The sequence below is a fragment of the Thunnus maccoyii genome, chromosome 8 (assembly GCF_910596095.1).
Source record: "Thunnus maccoyii chromosome 8, fThuMac1.1, whole genome shotgun sequence".
NCBI classification, from domain to species: domain Eukaryota; kingdom Metazoa; phylum Chordata; class Actinopteri; order Scombriformes; family Scombridae; genus Thunnus; species Thunnus maccoyii.
Window position 1 is genome coordinate 34,130,001 of NC_056540.1, and position 17,298 is coordinate 34,147,298.

A 17,298-nucleotide genomic window follows, 5' to 3' on the forward strand; every position below is an offset into this window, starting at 1 on the left:
CCGAGAAGCTTGATAAATCCATCCTCTGGTTAGGACACATCCAGCTGGTAGGAGACCCAGGACACGCTGGAGGGATTATACATCTCCTCTGGAGCCCCAGAAACCCTCAGGACCCCCAGGAGGAGCCGGAGGACGCTGCTGGGTTACCTCACGGTCCTGGATAACCTGAACGGACGGATGGTTCAAACATCTCACGTTAAGTCTTTTAAACCAGCAGAGATGAATAAATATCTTTCTGTGAGGTTTGAACCTGCCGTCTGACGTGTTGACAGAAGCTTCATAATGAACTCCGAGTGTGACGCCGTGTAACGCCGCGAGCTGCTGTCCGCCGCTCTGACAGCTTCCTGTTGCAGAGACTCTTCTTCTTCTTGTTGGACTAATTTAGACGTCTATCATCCTCGACGGGAGCGTGTTCACCTCAGCACGTAGATTACTTTAATATTATCTGCTTCACTCGGGGGAACCCTCGCCTGTAATCGCTGCCTCCAAATAATTTGTTTTGCAGCACGGCTCCCCTGCCTCCTCCGCCCGTCCATCTATAGATTAATATTCATAACATAACGCAGCACACGGACGCATTTGTATATGAAACTTTTTTTAATTTAATAAAAGAGCTTTCTGGGAGTTATTATCTGCTTCTTAATATGAACAGGCTGTTTGCTTCAGATGTGATCAGTGATGCAGGATCACGTCATCAGATCCTTTACTGCAGTAAAAGTACATAAGTATCAGCAGCAAAATGTACTTAAAGTATTAAAGTTAGCAGTTAGCAGTTAGCTAGTTTAGTCCAGTGGTTCCCAACCTAGGGGTCGGGCCCCTCCAAAGGGTCAGCAGATAAATCTGAGGGGTGGTGAGATGATTAATGGGAGAGGAAAGAAGAAAAAACAAAGTTCTTTGTCTCTAATCTTTGATTTTTGCTGAAATATTGGATCATTTGAACATTTATTGAAATGAAAGCATGTGAGAAGTTTAGAGGGAAAAATCACTATTTGGTGGAGCTGTTAACAACTCATAGACATGTGAAATGTGACCCCGACTACACACTGCTTTTTGTAAGACGTCAAAAGACAAAAAGGTTGGAAACCACTGGTTTCATCTTTAACAATGTGTTGTATTTTAAAAGCTTGTTATATTATCCATTGTGTCAAATCTTCATCTGAAAAGTAACTAAAGCTGTCAAATAAATGTAGTGGAGTAGAAAGTACAATATTTCCCTCTGAAATGTAGAAAAACTTCAGTACAGTACTTGATTAAATGTACTTAGTAACTTTCCATCACTGCGTACAGACACGCGGCTGCAGGGATCAGTGAGTCTGGATCACAGTCTGCAGAAAACGTCAGATAAATGTTAATAAATAAATGTTATAAGTTCTGTATCATGAGGTGATGATGAGGCAGGTTTACACCAACCTGTATGTCCACATACTTTTGTCCATGGAGTGCTGTTCAGAGGCTGATTTACAGTCTGATGTCCTTAAATATGTGTAAACATGCAGGAAATGGACCTCCAGACCCCCCCCCCCCCCCGTTATTATGTTCCCTCCATATCTATAATTAAAGTTACGTCCTTGTGTTCACCTCTCTCTTTGTTTCAGTGGAAACTGACTCGTCACCGTGGGAGAAAAAAAACGATGAAAAATTCAACCAGAAATCCCAAAAAATCTCACAGATCAATAAGAGGGGAGGAAGAGGAGGATGAGGAGGAAGAGGAGGACGAAGAGGACGGTGGGAAAGTTGGACGGTTGGAGGATTGGACAGACAGACTGATGGACGTGTTGATTATTGATCGCTGGTCCTGCAGCTCTGATCAGACAGACTGTTGATGTTTCTGCTGCTGCTCGTAGTAACCAGAACTGATATCAGGACGGTAATTTGACCTCATTTGACTCATCAATATGTCAGATGTTTCTCCTTCATACAGAATCTCCATCTGCAGTTGAAAGTGATGAGACCAGAGGTGATAAAAGTGCAGGAAAGATGATTGATGACAGAAAGAGTCATTCAACACAACAGCCACATTTTTATGATCAACTTTTTAAATGTTGGTTGTTTTTGAAGCAGATTTCAACAACAAGGTGATTCAAAGTTCTTCACATAGAACATAAAAGACATTAAAACAGAATATAAAAGCAACACAAGTAAAAAGACATAAAAACAATTTAAAAGTGTTAAATTTGGAAATAAAAAAGAAGCTAAAAAGGGAATAAAACAGATAAAACATGAGAGTAAAACAGTGCAGTGTAAAATATTAACCCTTAATGTGGTTTAATGAAAAGTCTTCAGCTGTGATTTAAAGAACTGAACGTCGCAGCAGATCTGCAGTTTTATGTGGAGCATAAAAACTGAACGCTGCTTCTCCAGGTTTAGTTTTTACTCTGAGGACAGAAAGCAGACCTGATCCAGACCTGATCCAGACCACCTGAGAGGTCTGGATGGTTTAACTTTATCTTTTAACGTCTGGATCTTAAGTTGTTAGAAAAACCAGCTGAGCAAACGTTAGCAGCAGCTCGGCTAGCAGCCCGAACAGCGTCAGACAAACATTGATTTTTTAGGTGAAACAGCTTCATTCAGTGTTTTTACCTGTTTTAATCATCAGGTCCGTTTGTTCTGGGAGGAGGAGATGTCTGCGGATAAAAACATCCTGAACGATGAACACTGTAGTAACCCTAACCGGAGGAAGCTAGTTGTTTAACAATGAAGACAACAAGTCCCATGATCCCTTGCTCCTTCACACCGTCATCACGAAAATACTTACTGTGTGTTTAATATCCAGATAAATAATCAGAGCTGCACTGTGAGGACGGAGAATCTTATGCTCAGGTATATTTAATAAGACATCATTTCATTAATCTTTACTGAGGTAAATATGACAGTTAATCCTGATATTGATCCGTATATACGCCTACAAGATAACACGTCAGCGTTGTTGTTATAAATAGACTTTTATTCAGTTTTAAGCCACATTTTTATGATAAACTTTTTAGATCTTAGTTGTTTTTAACTATATCTTTTAACCGAATGAAGGATTTAAGTCATCGGACGTCTGGATTTTAAGTTATCAGAGACACCGGCTGAGCAAACGTTAGCAACAGCTCGGCTAGCAGCCCCATGATCCCTTGCTCCTTCACACCGTCATCACGAAAATACTTACTGTGTTTAATATCCAGAGTTTTCTGTCTATTTTTCAGCCCAGATAAATAATAAGATATCATTCTATTAATCTTTACTGAGGTAAATATGACAGTTAATCCTGATATTGATCCATATATAATAAATAGGAGCGAGATGGAATACATGTGTGTGAATGAGAGGGAGCAGCAGAACAGTGAGGATGAGAGGTGGCGAAGGTGGATGAGGTTAAATACTGTTCAGAGTAACAGGAAGTGAAGAAGAGATGAAGAAGAGATGAAGAAGAGATGAAGAAGCAGCAAGAGTGAAAGGAAGGTTTATAAGACAGTAGTGAGAGCAGCTGTTACATCACTATCATTTAAACTCTGAATCAAATCATTCAGATGAAAACTTTCAGGTCAGATTAATGTTTTTACGTCTGTTCATGACTCGTACGACGGCTTTGAACTCGTTCATTTTGTTGGTACCTCAGAAAAAATTGCAAGAAAATTGGTGAATGTTTCTGAATTGAAGATGTTTCTGTCTGACTCCTCCTCCTCTGACCGTTTCTTCCTGTTTAAATGTTTCTGTTGTGACTTTCATAGTTTACATCAAAACTTTTTTTTTCACACATCTACAGCAGATAAATAATGAAACATCCAGAATAAAACTGAACCAGACTGACCGCTGATGTACAGACTGCTGGTTGCATTTTATTTTAATTTTATTGTTAAATTTCTGCAGAAACACAAAACTCTGATTCATATTCATCTCCGATCCTGCAGATCCAGGTGTGTGTGTGTGTGTGTGTGTGTGTGTGTGTGTGTGTGTGTGTGTGTGTGTGTGTGTGTTCGCCCTGAGGCTTCGTCTCTCTGTTTGTGCGGCCTGTTGAGGCTCGCTCACCTCACAGCAACACACACACACACACACACACACGTTGTTCAGCAGCAGAACGTTGAAACACTGCAGGAGGATTTAAACGCCTCCTCTCTCTCTCTCTCTCTCTCTCTCTCTCTCTCTCTCTCTCTCTCTCTCTCTCTCTCTCTCTCTCTGACGTTCACATCTGCAGCTCTCTGCAGCCACTCGGCCTCTTCGATGTTCAATATTTCAGACGATGCGACAGGGATTCGAGCTAATTACCTCGCCAGCGATCCCTGCGCCCGGCAGGAGAGGCTGCATTAACATGTGAGGATGCAAATGAAATCTGTCCCTCCTCTCCGCTGCTGCTAGCCTTTATCAAAAAATGATGACCCCCGGCTAATTATCAGCGAGCGGGGCCGCCGCCGGGGGACAAGCCATTGTTCTGTCGGAGGCTCCTACATTAAAGATGGATGTCGGAGGGGAGAGCGTGTAGGAGGAGCGGGGAGCAGGAAACGGGCCGGTTGACTCGGACGCTCCGGCTCTGACCTCTTAAATCTTCACCTCGGGTGTTTTTCTGCCGCATCCTTTTTATCCTGCGGCGTCCAAACTCTGCAGCGTCCTCCGAAGTAATGCGAGACAAGTGCGTGGCTGCGGGGCACAACAGTGCCGAGGCCCCGGCGGGGACATGACCCCCGCTCGCCGCCCCGTCCGACTCCGTAATCAGATCATCACATCGGAGCGGGTGGTTAACATAAAACCCTCGCAGACACGGTGGCGGCGCCGTCTGACGCGTCGTGTTTGTGCAGATGTTTCAGCCGAGGAACATTTAGAGGAACAAAAGCAGCGGCGAACTCTGCAGCGTCCCACGTCGCGGGACGAGCGGCTGCGGGGGGAAATGTGCCGCTGCTCATTTAGAGAAGCAGCCAAACAAAGAGCAGCGCTGTAAACAATAGGGAGTGTCTCCATGGCAACCAGGGCCCCATCTGTTCAGCGCTAATGACCTCTCCTACGCATACACTGTTTTAATTAAACTGTACACACACACACACACACACACACCTTCCTGCAGGTCTGCTCTTCAGTCCAGTTTCCAGCCTGGGGGGGGGGGGGTCGGTAAATCTGGGGGGGGGGGTTACGAGACGATCATCTTTATAATCTTTATTCAACAAACTGCACAAGAATTTGTTTCAGTGCAGGTTGTTTAGATTCTCATATTTCCAGTAATTTCCACCAAAATGTGGTCTTATTTCCAGGTAAAACCCCCGCAGGTGTGTGTGTGTGTGTGTGTGTGTGTGTGTGTGTGTGCAGCACCAGTCAAAAGTTTTTTTACTGTTTTCTACATTGTAGAACAATACTGAAGACATCACAACCATAAAATAACACATATGTAGTAAACAAAGGCCTTGAATGAGGAGGTGTGTCCAAACTTTAGACTGGTGTGTGTGTGTGTGTGTGTGTGTGTGTGTGTGTGTGTGTGTGACACTGAAGACTAAATGTAATATAATATAAAACAAAGACTCCAAACCTCATTAACACTCACACACACAACAGTCATAGATGCAGTTTATACTTCAACAAACTTCATCTAAAAACACAGATCTGGTCTCACAGCTGAACGCCGTAAAACTACACACCGAAGAGTCTGCAGCTCTGATATGAAATAAAGGGGGGGGGGTCACTACTGGAAACTCGTCCAGCCAGAAACGTCGAGACTTGAATAAATGAAGTTAGTTCCACTACTGGAAACTATTCTTTGACAACTTATTGACTTTTTGTGCAGGTTTAATGTTTTGTGTCTCTCTTCACATGTTTAGATAAGGACGGGAATTTCCTGAAAAACCATCTAATATCTTTGTTTATTCGATATTCAGGCCTTTAGCCAACATCGTTTCCCATAAGTCCTAGAGGTTTGTGGGCTCAGTTCATGAGTGAGTGGAGGGCGGCGGCGAGTTCAGACATGTCAGTGATAACAGCAGGACAGATAGAAGAAGTCTTTACAGCTCAGGAGGAAGCACAGCGGAGCTTCGACCACCGTATAAAGATAGATGTAGTGAGATGTGATGTCACCTGTTGGTTTGTATTAGAGCCTTTTTCTTTTCCGTTTGGAGTCAGGACCTTTCGAGTAAGGAGTTCAGGGTTTTGCCTTTCAGGCTCTGGAAACACGCCGCGCTACCTCGGAACGAAGCTAACGCTAGCTTACAGATTTGTGCTAACATTAGCTAAATAACACGACAGGTGTCGTTAGAAAGTCACATTAAACTAAACGTATAAAATATTGTAAAATATTGCGACAACAGTCTGACTGGAGTGAACTGTCAATCACAGCTGTCACTAAACGCCCACATGAGTGAGCAATAACTTCCAAAATGACCACCAGCACATTTACTAGTAGGGCTGTAGTCTCCTGGTCAACCGGTTGATTAGTTGGTCGATATGCTCTCATCCGACTGAATTCTCATTGGTCGAATAATCGCTGTGTCACTTTCATAAGAAGAAAAGTGCTTCATCATTAACCTTCCAGGATTAATCCATTATTTCCTGCGGCGGGAGGAACACACTAACAGATCACCTGTGAAAACAACTTTTCACAACTTTGAACTCCCCAACCTGATGGAGACTGCTGAGTCTAACTGTACTCAACATTTACTGAATCAGTGTTTTAATTATGTGTTTAATTATAACAACAGGAACCCGGCCAGGCGAAAAAATATTTATTACTGCCAAAAATAACCAATAATATCCATTCACTCAGAAATCAATAGCATTTGGGAGTCTCTGTGCAGCGCTGTTCCAGTCATAGACTGTATATAAATATGGACGCAGTTACCGTGACGTCACCCGTTGGTTTCTGAAGAGCGGTTTCGAAACTCATGGCGTCGCCATCTTGGCAGTGCGTGACACTGCCTAACTCCCAGCCAATCAAAAATGGGCAAAGAGGCGGGGCCGAATGGCTGAAACAAGCCACCTAGCGGCTGGCGGACCTGTCACTCAAAGCAGCCATGTCCTTCATTATGCAGAACTTTACGGCTTAATAAAATTTAAACAGGTGAGTTATAAAAACATTCACCCCCCGTACAGTTGTCATGAAAGAGGAAATTAGCTACAGAGACCAAAACCGTTGTTTGTACCAGGCTGTAAACATGTTTATTTCTGCTGTAAAGTTGGACATTTTAACATGGGGATCTATGATTGACTCGCTTTTGGAGCCTCAAGTGTCCATTCAAGGAACTGCAGTTTTTGGCTTCATTTATCAGCCCCGGAGGTTGCTGCTTGGTTCCGATATGTGAGTCAACCTCTGTGTCGTCGCCTGGGAAACTATTGGTAGCGTAACTCCGTTTAGGAATACAGCAGCATGTGATATGTTTGCGTAGCGAGCGGCAGAGAAGTGAGGGTGGTCAGTAGTAAGTTATCAGTCTGGCAGTAAATGTTCAGTACAGACGACAGTGTGTCTGTTAATTAATGCTGCAGCTTCTCAAGATCAAGAAAAGTCTGTTGTTTCCCCAACTGCTGGAAGAATGACGGGTTCAGGGGGTCTGTAGTGAACTGCACATCACTGCCCAGATATGAGGCAATATAAAATATTAAGATATTAACATCTGAATATAAATATATATAAAAACATCAACTCCTTCTCCTTCTACACCAGACGTCTCCTCCTTCACTATGAAGTTTATTCTCAGTGTTTGTGCTCTGGACGCTTCAAGTTTCCACATCACACTGGTGTCAGTTACTGGACTGCGACTGGCTCCAAACTAGGTGTGATGTCATAAATCCTGCAGGTGTTAAACTGAGATTTTTAATGTGAACTCAGAGAAACTTTCAGAACAGAGAAGAACAAGAAACGCTGTTTTTATTCTGGAGGACCACTAGTTTTTAAAGACATTTCATCCTCAGACCTTCAGTAAGGTCATGTGATCGACAGTTTGCAGGATTTTTTTGGTTCTTTCACAGTCAGAGTTTATGACCTGATGACCTGCTACCTGATACCAACCCGACCAACCCGACAGACGTGGGTCTGGGTCATCGGGCGCCTCAACTGATAGTTTCATCCTGTGTCGTGAATCACAGTGGACGACTACCGACGCCACATCTGGGACGCCTCACGACGTCCCGACAAAGAGACGAGCGTGTCAGAACGTTTTATCTTCTCTCACCGAGTACGACAACTTCCACATGACGTTGACCAACAGGAGCACAGGTAAACATGCCGAAGCGAAAGAGGAACGATGTTGTCGGTGCTGCGAGGTGGCGCTATGGCAACCAAACAGCCATACATTCTTGTTCCTGGTACTTCCTTCCAGTGACATCACACAGGTCATAAAAGACGGCAGGCTGTGATTGGTCGGGTGCCGACTCTGTAAACTCCTAGTTTAACATAGAAACATCTTATCAGACAAAAATAAGGTTTAGTCTGAACCTGGAATAAGACTTTACAATCATAATCTCAGTCTGGATGATGTTCACAGTGATGAAGCTACATGTATATATGTGTCTCTGCAGTGGGAGGGGGGAGGTCAGAGGTCAGAGGTCAGGGTGGATGCAGAGACCCGGGTTCACATCCTGAGTCCTGTGTGAGTCTGAAAACAACCACAAACTCTTTCACGCTGCTGCATCTTCTACCAGCTGATGTTTTACAGCAACGTCAGAGATTCAGGTTAGTTAACAGAGAACTACGTTCACTCAGTTTCAACATTTCTGATACGTTTAGTAACTTTTTCTCTTCAGCAGCGTCACATTTCTAACAGAACGTATTTGCTGTTGCAGTTTGGACTGAATCTGGGATTGAATCATGGTGAAATTAACAGATTATAACATATTAAGGCTTCTTAAAGGATTATCACAGTTTAACCTTTGACCTTTTAGCAGGGCTATGGACCAGTGGTTCTATAGGTTTCTGTTTTGTTGATCTACAGGTGGCAGCAGACGAAGGCAGAGAAGAAGAAGAAGGCTGTCACTGATTGTGGATCAGTTCCAGGTGTGAGATGTGTGTGTGTTGAACTTGAGAAGACAAAGTCTAGTTGAGACGTCGGTTATATTATAAAGTTATTGGAGCTCAGTTGGTGTTCAATAAACACTGAGAGAGCGTTCATTCCTTCCAGGTTTTAGTCCTTTTTAAAGCAAAAATATGGAAAATTCACACGTTCCTGTTTCTGAGACGTGAGGGTTTATTTCTCCGTGTTTGTGTCTCAGACCTGCTGACGGGTCTGAAGGTTTCCTGCAGCACACGGTTCACTCAGACAGCAGAGGTGATGCATTTAGAGCTTTTCTGAAGAGTTTACATCACAGAACATGAAGCCAATCAGTGTCCTGCATCAAGTGCAGGTGTGTGTTTACTCAGGTGGAGCATCTCCCCCCCCGAAAATATAAAAAACTCTTCCAAAATGTTTGGTTTCAGACGTGTGGAGACACGGTGAAGTCAGACAGGAAGTATAGAAATATAAAAGCCACATTATGATGCACAAACCCTAAAATCACCTCCAGCGTTCTCCATGAAGACCCAAAAAATACTCAATGAATGATGTTTCGTTTCCATCTTTACTACAATACGTGATCTGCTGCTGCTTTATCTGACTGATGATCAACTCTAGTGTCTTGTTTGGGTGAATTATCTGTAAATAAAAACTGGTTCATGTAGAGCAGGTAAAGGTTTTCAGCCCTGAGTTTTGTCTGCAGGCTTCCTGTCTGTCAGGCAACAGGAAGCTGTTTGAGGGAGTTTAGTGAAAGTTTTGTTTTCTTGATTCCTCTATTAGTTGTTTGTTTTGTCGATCACAGTTTCCCAAAGTCCAAGATGCAACCTGAAATATCCCCAAAGATATTCAGTTTACTGTCAGAGAGACTAAAGAAACCAGAAAATATTCACATTTAAAAAGCTGGAATCTTTGTGTTTGGACACAAGAAGACATCTGAAGACGTCACCTGCAAACAAAATGCAGATTAACAGCCGATATCGACTTTCTAACACAGCGTCATTGTTTATATTATCAGCTGAATGTCATTGGTCATCTTGTTTACTTTTTGTTTTCTTGTTTGTTTGTTCTAATATGTTGCTTTTATATATATATATTTATTCCTGTTTGTCTGTATAATAATAAAACAGAGAAGAAGACGAGTCAGTGGAGAGAAAAGGCTTCAGGTTGAGTCTGAAGTCTTTTTTTCTCTCCACTGACTCATCTGGGACACAACTCTGAATTCTCTGGCACGACGCCATCTTGACTGGCGATAAAACTCACTCCTGATTGGCTGCGTGGTCCGGACTTGTGATTGGTGGAGGAGCTGATTATCAGACTCAGTGGAGACGCTGTGATGCATTCTGGGAACAAACAACAACAACAACAACAATAACAGTCTTGAGTGTTTCTGTTTTTTTGACTCCAGCGGCGGCGGCGTCTCCTTGACCCAGAGCCGGCGGACATCTCCACGCCCCCCCCCACACTGCCCCCCCCACCTCCCCACCTCCCACCTCGGGCTGTGTTTGGGTCTTCGGGGCCTCTCAGACCTTGACTGACTGATTAATGGACTGGACGGCAGTCAGCTGGTGAGATTACAGAAACGCCGCCTCCTCGTCTGGGGACGCCGCTGCAAAGAGAAACATCCAGCAGCCTCGGTGCCAACAACCCCCCCCCCCCCCCCCCCCCCACTCACCCACCCACCCCAACGCCACCCCACCTACCCTGGAATCTCAGACGTTGGGGAAATTAACGCTGGGATGGAGGAGGGAGGAGGGAGGGGTGACTGCAAACCACTTGCCAAGCCATCTGAGATCTTCCTCCTCCTCCTCTCTCTCTCTCCTTTTTTCGATTTTGTTTGTGCCCGCTGCCGATTCCCCGGCCGGAGTTTTTCGGCTCGGCGTCAAATCCCCGCCGTCCTCACGGATTCTCCAGATCTCATTACAGTCAATGAGGCTGCAAAGACTTTCAGATCAAAGTGAAAGACTTCAGCCTCTGAAGGAAGCATGAGGGCCTTTTTCTTTTTTTTTTTTTTAAATTCAGAGGAGGAGGAGGAGGAGGAGGTTCATCGGCGGCGCTGCCAAAGCCGTGTGAGAGCCGTCCAGGAACGTCAGCCTAATAAATAATCAGCAGTCAACAAACCTGTGAGTTTCCTCGTCTCTGCATAAACATCAGCCTCGCATGCATACATTCACAGCTTTGTGTCGGACATAAATCCTCCGGGCTTCCTGTTTTAACATATTCATCACTCTCGGCCCCCGCTGCTGCTGATTTCCAAGTCGGAGGTGCTAAGCAGCGATAATGCGCGGCGCCGGATGTCCGGGGCAGGACTCCGCGGGCCTGAGCGTGAATAAATTGACCGGGTCGCTGGCGGAAGACGGCGCTCCGCGTGTCATAATGAGAGCGAGAGCCGATGTCGGTGCGGAGATCCCTGAACCCTCGCTGTGATCCACTGTACACACACACGCCGACACCAGATTTATGTCTCACACACACACACACACACAGACGGGTTTTTATTTACAGACGTGGCGTGTTTCCTCTCCGCCGTGACGCCGTCTGGATTCAAATGTGCTGTTTTGTGTCTTTATGTTGCAGCATGCAGGAGGTTCAGGAGGTTGCAGGAGGTCACATGACACTAAATCAGCCTGACATCACCTCATCGCCGCTTCAACATGACTGACACATTACTTAAAGAGGCCTTTATGGTGTTTTTATTGTAATGAAAACGCTGGAAGTCTTTGTTTTTATCTTTAATTTGTTTGTAAACATGAAATAAGACAACAAATATTAAAATAAAGACGGGAATCTGATGGAGGTGAAGCATTTATCTCTGAAATTATGTTTACAAAAGTTTAAATAAAAAAAAAAACATGAAACAGAAGATGTGATTTCCTCCTTTGCAGACGGTTTTCTTCTTCAGGTTATAAAAGCTTTCATGACATCCGTCCTACGTCGTCGTCATCATCCGCTCTCACTGGTTTCCACACTGCCGACGGCAGCAGCTCAGCTTCAACACACCTGTACCTGCCTGCGCTGTGACATCATCACCGTCTCCACGAAACCGACCTTTTAGCGAGAAAACAACAAACTCTGTTCGTTTGAATATATTTATAGAGTCACAGACGCAGCGCTGTTCTTCTGTCCAATAAAAACATGAAGCTTCATTTTAATTTAACTCACGAGGAAGCAGCAAATATATAAAGTATAAAAAAATGACATTATTTGTATAAACTGACCACATGTTAGAAATCTAAACGGTTACTTTCTTAGTAAAGTGACGTGACAGTGGTCTGAGGATAGTAGTGAAATGCATTCTGGGATACCTGGACTGGAACAAGAACACACATGAACGCAGACCGAGAAACAGCTGATAGAAGATAATGACTCTGGTTATGTAAGAGAGAGTTCATCACTGTTTAATGTCCTCTGGTTAGAATCACTTTGAGTCGCCTTCATGTTGAGTTAAAACTTATATAATTATTTTATTTTGTTTTAATTCTTTAACTGTATTTTACATTTTTCTCTGTAAAGCACTTTGGTCAACTGATGTTTTTAAATGTGTTCTATAAATTAATTGGACTTGGTTGTGTTTGTGTTTTGTCTTTGTTTGTTTTGTGAGTTGTAGTGCATTGAGCTCTCCGGGCCACCGTACTTTACTGTGAATCCTGCATCAGACAATGCCCCAATCAGAGGACACTGGACTAAACTAGCTAACTGTATATAAAGTAGTGTAAACTAGCTCCACCTCCAGCAGCTACAACAGTAACATGCTGCTCTAACACTGATGCTTCACTATTAATAATCTAATGATGTCATATATAATAATATATCAGTCAGAGGGACCAAACCACTACTTTTACTGCAATACTTTAACTACATCAAGCTCATAATACTTATGTACTTTTACTGCAATACTTTAACTACATCAAGCTCATAATACTTATGTACTTTTACTGCAATACTTTAACTACATCAAGCTCATAATACTTATGTACTTTTACTGCAATACTTTAACTACATCAAGCTCATAATACTGATGTACTTTTACTGCAATACTTTAACTACATCAAGCTCATAATACTTATGTACTTTTACTGCAGGAGGATTTTTCTTGCAGGACTTTTACTTGTAATGGAGTACTTTTACATTGCAGTATTAGTACTTTTACTGCAGTAAAGGATCTGAGTTCTTCTTCTGCTGTAAGTATAAAACAAAGCTGCAGACTTCAGGCAGAAGTTGATAAAGTGAAACCAGTTCAGTTCAATAAATCATACAAATGTCCTTTTAACTGCAGATTAAAAAGTAAAGCAGGAGCAGAGTAAGATGGGGGGGGGGGGGGGACAGTGAGAGCAGCAGCGTTGTGAACAAATGAACCTGTACTGTCACTCAGCCAGGGGACGCTGGGATGTTACACTTAAAAGTGAGATGCACTCGGAGCACGCTCAGTTGGAGCTGAGCCAGGCTGAGCTGCTGTTGCTGGTGTGGGGGGGGGTGGGTGGGGAGGGGGGAGGTGGCAGGGTGGAGGTGGCGGCGGTGGGGGTGATGGTGCTATGACCCGGGGAACCTGCGGGGCCGTGTTTGACCTTGGGCTGTACAAGTGGTTAGCACTCTGCGTGTGAAACAGGAACCCTCAGAGTGTGTTTGACTCTGGATGCTAAAGCACTAACCCCCCTTCCCCACCCCCCCACCCCCCCCCAACCCCTCCTCCTCCTCCTCCTCCTCCTCTTCACATATCAGGTCTTTTGTTTTGCTTTTGTTTTGGTTCGTGGCGGGCCCTCCTCGCTGCTCGCCCTCCTCGCTGCTCGCCCTCCTCTGAGGCTCACAGAAGAAGAAGAAGAGGGGAGAGGAGGAGGTAGATGGTGGATTTCTGGGGGGGGGGGGGGTTTGAAAACTTCTTCTACAACCACACGCCAGCTCACCCCCCCCCCCCCCCCCCCCCCCCCCCCTCCTCTCTCCTCCTTCCCTTTCCAAGCCCTTCAGATCCCTGAGCTCTCCCTCTCCATCCAAACCCCCACTGCACTCAGCATCTGCTCAGAGGATGAATAAATGAAGCGCTCCCTCCACACCCCCCCTCACCCCCCCTGACTGACAGAGGCCTATCTTAATTGTGGCTGAAAGCTGGCTTTTCTCCCTGCTAATTAGCAGATTGCAGCGTTAAATGATTCAAAAAGTCAGGGCTTATACGAGCGCTGCCGATCATCACTTATTCACGCGGCGAGCGGCGCTTTGTGCGAACATCGGCGCCCGAGGTAAATTAATTTACTCCAATTAGCAGCCGCTGTCAGCGCACATCACCGTCTCCCGACTTCAGGACACGTCTTTAAAAAGTAATGCACTTATTTTGTCCTCTGGTTTTGTTACATCCGATGTTCGCTGGAGGGAAACGGGGCAAACATAAAGAGACCACAGGAAGCTCACACACACACACACACATACACACACACACACACACACACACACACACACACAGAAACATGCGTGCACACACACACACACTCACGCTGTAACACACTCTCAGGGATGTGGGCCAGGCCGAGCTGCCGGTGAAGGTGGAAGCGTCTCTTTCTCTGCAGGCGTCTCCTGCAGGAACACAGATGTAGGACGAAGAGGATGATGAAGCTGCAGCAGCGATGAAGAGCCGAAGGTGTTCACATGTTGTTAAGATATTATTCAGGCTCATTGATCGTTTCTGCTTCACGTGAACGTTCACTTCAGCTCCTCCTGAGATGTGTGTTATGTTTATTAACGAGTAGTTTAATGTTGTCAGTCAGTCTAACATTAATAAAAAGCTACAAGCTTCACAGCAAAAAAAGGAAGTTTAAAGGGCCAGTGTGTAGGATTTAGTGGCATCTAGTGGTGAGGCTGCAGATTGCAACCAACTGAACCCCCCTCTAGAGCCAGTGTTTGGTTTGTCTGTTCTGGGCTACCATACAAACATGGCGGCTCCGTGGAAGAGGACCTGCTCCCTCTGTAGATATAAAGGCTCATTCTAAGGTAACAAAAACACAACAATTGTTATTTTCATGGGATTATACATTAATTAAAACATACTTACGAATATTATATTCCATTTCTGCTAGATCATCAGCTGAAGCTCTTTCTTGTCTGTTAATCTTCAAAAGCAAAAACCTCAACAACGTCTCTGCCTGTTGAACAGATCTGACTGTACAGCAGCGACTGTCAGTAAGCTTGTTAGCTTGGTCACTAACTGGACAGTGTACGTTAACACAGTTTGTTAAAGTTCATAGTTAAGTCAGAACATCTATAGCTTCTGTACCTCCCAGTGAAGCAGAATATGTGGGCGGTACACAGTTACAAGAGGATTACAGTACGATATGACCTGAAAACAGCTGAAATCCAAATACACGTCCTGCTAAGATATCGCTCTGTTAGCTAACGAGCTAACGGTCAGGTGTGAGTTTATACAATGGACCAGGTTAGCTTGTCTCCCCACATCACATTTGATTAAATACACAAATAAAGTTCAAGAGGAGTCATCAAACTTATTTTAATGTTTTACAGGAAGAGAAAAGTGAGAATGACTGAGAGTAAACAGAGCTGCTAGCTAACCTTAAACAAACTGTTTAAACCACTAAAACTGACTGATAGCTAATCCTGTTGTGGTTGATAACTCTTTATCTAACTTAAACTAAACATAACTAACTTGAATCAAACTGTTTTAACTGTTAAAATGAACTGTTAGCTAACTGACCAAGCAGTTTAACTGTCATGCTAAGGTTAAAATCTTTCTGGTCAACCAGTTAATGGTGGACAACTGGTTGAGTTCACTTACTTTAGTTTCACATTTTTGCCCATAAATTCGCTAAATACTCGTCAGATCAAACTTATAAATATCGTGTTAATTTCTAACTGTTTAGTTTGAAGTTAATCAGCACTTTTCAGTCTGTAACACCTACTTTACTGCATATGTTTTATTACATTTGTGCTGATTTCACCAGATGTATTTGTTTGTGAGGTTGTGATCAGTGCAGCTCAGTCACAGCTGAGCGCCATCGCAGCCTGAACGTCCTTCTTCTTCTTCTGCTGCTCGGCTGTATTCCATATGCTTCATCATTAAAACTGCGGATGCTGTAAGGAAGCATGTATAAATGTTGAATCGCAGCACCGCGCGGCGGGACTCCAGAGACGACAGATGTTAGTGCAGAGACAATTAATTAACAAGCGTCAGAAAGCCGGCGGGGAGAGTTTGGTCATGGAGATCTTGTTCTGATCTTGTTCTGATCGAGTGGATCCGCCTGCAGGATTTTATCTGTTAAAGAGTGAAAGCTGTGCTGACTGAGCTCCACCCCGATGATGACCACAAAACATCTGATCTACCGTCTGCAGTCTGCACGGCCTGCGGTTTACAGAGTCAAAGGCACAAAATATGAATTCAAAGGGACTCATTTAGTATTTTGAAGGTATGAATGTGTGTCATGAGCCCAGTGAGCACACTGATGTCATGTCCTGACCTTTATTGGACATGGGGGGTATTTTTTAGAGGCCGACTACAGTAAATTATATTGAAATTTCACCACTTGTAGAGTTGCGTTGACCCCTGTGGGCGCAGCCAATCACTGTTGATCACTGCTTGACTTTTGGTGAAATATCAGCATGCAGATGCAGCTACAGGTTTGTTATAAAAACACTGTTGGAGTCTCTGAAACTTCTACTGCAGCAGCATTAGCACTGTAGCTAACGTAGCATGTGCAGAAATGTTACAGCGCCACCAGGAGTTCTGGCGGGGAAATAGAGGTGTGAAGTGGGAGGAGACCGTGAGTTAGTGAAACTCAATTCTCTCCTCTGCAGTTTGGATCAATATGAAACTCCTTGTTGAGCCATCAGAGCAAAAGATGAACAACTGTGTTAGAAGAAGATACTAGACTGTGGACATAAAGAATTTATTTACTAACAGCTGGTAAAAGCTAAAGATCACGATGTTGAGAAAACTGGTTTCACAATCTGCAGATTAAACGAGTTCACTTTTAACGAGTTTTGTTTAGCAACAGCAGCCGAGGCTCATGGGTATTGTAGTATTCTGACAAAACAAAGTGTAAATAATGCAAACTAGTGTCAGAATATAAACCAGTAGGATTGTTACATTATCCAGGAGAGTCCTGAGTTTCTGTGTTCAGTAACATTAAGATTAAAGAAATATTTGAAATGTGAAAACAGAACGAGGAAAAACGCTTCAGGAACCAGCAGCTACTGTCGCTTCACACCCCTCTGTACAGCAGGAACCAACAGGGAACACGCAACGCCAGACTGCTGTAACGTCAATACAAAAAAAAATCAATAAAACTGGAAATTTGAATGAAATATTCCAATTTTCTTACTATATATGATTTTTTTTTTTTTTTTTTTTTTTTTTACAGTATAT

The 17,298-nt window shown here is 43.7% G+C and overlaps 1 long non-coding RNA gene across 1 annotated transcript; it reads right to left on the reverse strand.

Annotated features, from left to right (window-relative positions):
* Positions 1-11,895: 11,895 nt before the first annotated feature.
* Positions 11,896-17,001, reverse strand: LOC121901564. The gene is made up of 3 exons (XR_006097308.1): positions 14,974-17,001; positions 14,419-14,498; positions 11,896-11,984 (listed from the first exon to the last, which is right to left on the reverse strand). It is a non-coding gene; the product is annotated as an uncharacterized LOC121901564 (long non-coding RNA).
* Positions 17,002-17,298: the final 297 nt, after the last annotated feature.